At 41.5% G+C, this 2,898-nt stretch overlaps 1 pseudogene; it reads right to left on the reverse strand.

Annotated features, from left to right (window-relative positions):
• Nucleotides 1–386: 386 nt before the first annotated feature.
• LOC117721591 (large ribosomal subunit protein eL33 pseudogene) lies at nucleotides 387–867 on the reverse strand (annotated as a pseudogene).
• Between the last annotated feature and the right edge of the window lie 2,031 nt (nucleotides 868–2,898).

Consider the following 2,898-nt stretch of genomic DNA (forward strand, 5'->3'; position numbering starts at 1 on the left):
TATTTGGGATTCCTTGATGAGCAACTTCATAGTCACTGTTTAATCCATATTTCTGCAATGAGGTTGCAGGGTTAGTGTGAAACCCAAATGGGGTTCAGGTCTCTGTCCTTGGGGAGGGATTTAGTGGGGTGGGCTGGATGGACCTGGTGATTGCTAGAACATGAGGAAAACAAGCAAGTGTTTCCCTCCTCACCCCCTGCCCCTTAGGACTTGGAACTACAAAGCCTTTCTAGATCTGCCCTTCACTCTCTCTGCCATCATATGAGAGCCATCAAAAAAGGAAAGAGGAAGAAATGCCAGGGCTATACTTTCATTTCCTGAACCAACCAGTTGTTCTTTTTTTTTTTCTTTTTTTTTTCTTTTCTTTTCTTTTTATTTTATTTTTTTACAAGAGCACAAATCTACTTTTATTTACTGTCCATTAGTGTAAACCCGGGACGGGTACAGCATCACACGGATTCTGTGTCCAATGGCCTTTACCCGGGATGGGTACAGCATCACACGGATTCTGTGTCCAATGGCCTTTGCAGGAAGGTTGCTTCGGAATTTGGCACGAACCATGCCACTGTTTCCGTGGGCCCGAGTTACCTTGCCCCAGATCACTCTGGTTTTGTTTGGTTTGCCTCCAGGAGTCACTGTATTGTTTTTTGCTTTGTACACATAAGCACATCTCTTGCCTAAGTAGAACTCAGTTTCATCTCGGGCATAAACGCCTTCAATTTTAAGAAGAGCCATGTGCTCTCTCTGGTTCCGGAGACCTCGCTTGTAGCCAGCAAAAGTAGCCTTGCACCACAGCCTTCCAGACATGCTTGCTTTTAGAAGTCCTGTTCCCAGCAGGCCTCCACAGGCACCAAGATGGCGGAAAGAGCCCAACCAGTTTTTCTAATCAGAATTCCTTCTTAGGGTTCTCAAGGATTTGGGTGAAAATGCTGAGGCAAGGGTGGTTCCTGAACCTGATTCCAAGACTTAATTCAATTAACATACATGCCAAGGGAGAGCATTCTCAACACAGAGCATCTCCCATGAAAGCTGGGTCCAAGTGTTCTGGGTACATCCTGGGCCTCAGAGATCCCAGTTGAGTCTCAAACTTATGTTTATTAAGGGAAACTATCAAAGAACAAGAGTCTTCAGCATCAAGGGACAGGAAGGCATTGGGATAGGTTACAAACCAGGAGATATAGATAAACACACAAACGGGGGGGGGGGGGGGGGGAGAGAATCTCCGCAATGGTAAGTGTAGGGGCACGTGGTCATTGGCTAGAGAGCTGAAGAGAGTTAGGAGAGGGTCACAGTCACCCAAGGGGTCCAGGTATTAAGAAGTTGGAAAGGTGAGCATCTGGGCCACTTTAGACTGGAGAATCTTTTCCTCTAACCTGCAAGGTTCTTAAATGATCTGTAGAACTTTGAGTGGCAAAGTAAGTTGGTAAAGCACAGAAAACTATGATCTCTTAATTCTTTATATTTAGTTTTTTGGAAAAGAGGTCATAACACCAAACATTCAAAAAGAAATAAACTATGTATGCTGCAGAGATATCTTTGTGTATTGTAGCTTTGTATACTGTACATTATTGCCAAGAGATATCCCTCAGAAGATGAGTAGGTAAGGAGAATATGATGTACATACATAAAGTGTGTGTGTGTGTGTGTGTGTGTGTGTGTGTGTGTGTGTAGTGGAACACTAGTCAACCATAAAAAGATGGAATTTTAAATAACTGGGATGGTAGGGATGGACACTTACTGTACAATATTCAGACTCACAAAGTAAAAGACATTTTCTCACACATCCAAGGTAAAAATCAATGTAATGGCAAGTGAGAATAGAATGCTTATTAGAAGAGGCTGGTGAGATCAAGAGATTCGAAGAGGAGTTTGGTCAATTGCTACAGAATTACAATTACATGAGAGCCATGAGTTCTGGTGGATTATTACACAATAACATGGTTGTTAATAATTATGGATCATGTATTTCAAAACAGGTAGTACAGTAGAATTTTAGTGTTTGGCCATGCAAAATTATAAATACCTGAGGTGACAGATATGCTACTTCCCCAACTTAATCATTTCACCATGTGCATACACATGCATGAAGACTTACCGTTATGCACCAGGAATTTTCACCAGTAGAAGTGGTCAGACTAAAGAAAATGAACCTTTTCATTTTACAAAACAATTTCACCCTAAACTGCAAAAGTGGAAAGGAAGGATACATGAGCTTGTTGAGTCAGTAGTGAGTCAAACATGAGTCTTCATGAGTCAAGAATTTGCAACAAGAAGCAGTGTTGGAATAAACTCTCTGGAGACAAGAACTAGAGAGGCTTTTAGCTCAGTGAGCTGTTACAGTGGCCTTGGAGAATGTTAGTAAGAAGGTTGATCAATAAGATTGTGTCATGGGTTTGCTGATTGATACTTAGTAGAGTTATGCTAACTGTTCCTGGAAACAGAGAACCTATGCCATGAGATTAACCCATTTCAGAAGAATGATCCCACACTGGTTTTAATTAATAAATTTATATTGCCCAGGCCACAAGTGACTTATTTAAAGACAGAAATATCTTAAGGGACTTTGGTAACTGCCTATTATGTTTGCAAGCCACTAATCGGTATTCTATAACACTTGAAGCAAAAAGATTATACTGGCTAGAGTTAGACTTTCTCTACTAGCTCAATCAGTGGAGCTGGTATCTGTCATGGTTGCTATAACAACTACCAAGTAAGATGCTTCTAGCATTCTTTCTTCCTCAAAGAGTGATGTGGGTATTCAATTCTCCCAACATGGTTCCATCCATATTAAAAACCCACAAAAAGGTCTGCTGGAAACACACACCCTGTGTGCTACTAGAAGGTGCAATCTGCAAGGTCACCACCACTGCTGTCTTTTATCAGAACATGGTTTTCCCT

This window comes from Arvicanthis niloticus, chromosome 16, assembly GCF_011762505.2.
Source record: "Arvicanthis niloticus isolate mArvNil1 chromosome 16, mArvNil1.pat.X, whole genome shotgun sequence".
Taxonomy (NCBI): domain Eukaryota; kingdom Metazoa; phylum Chordata; class Mammalia; order Rodentia; family Muridae; genus Arvicanthis; species Arvicanthis niloticus.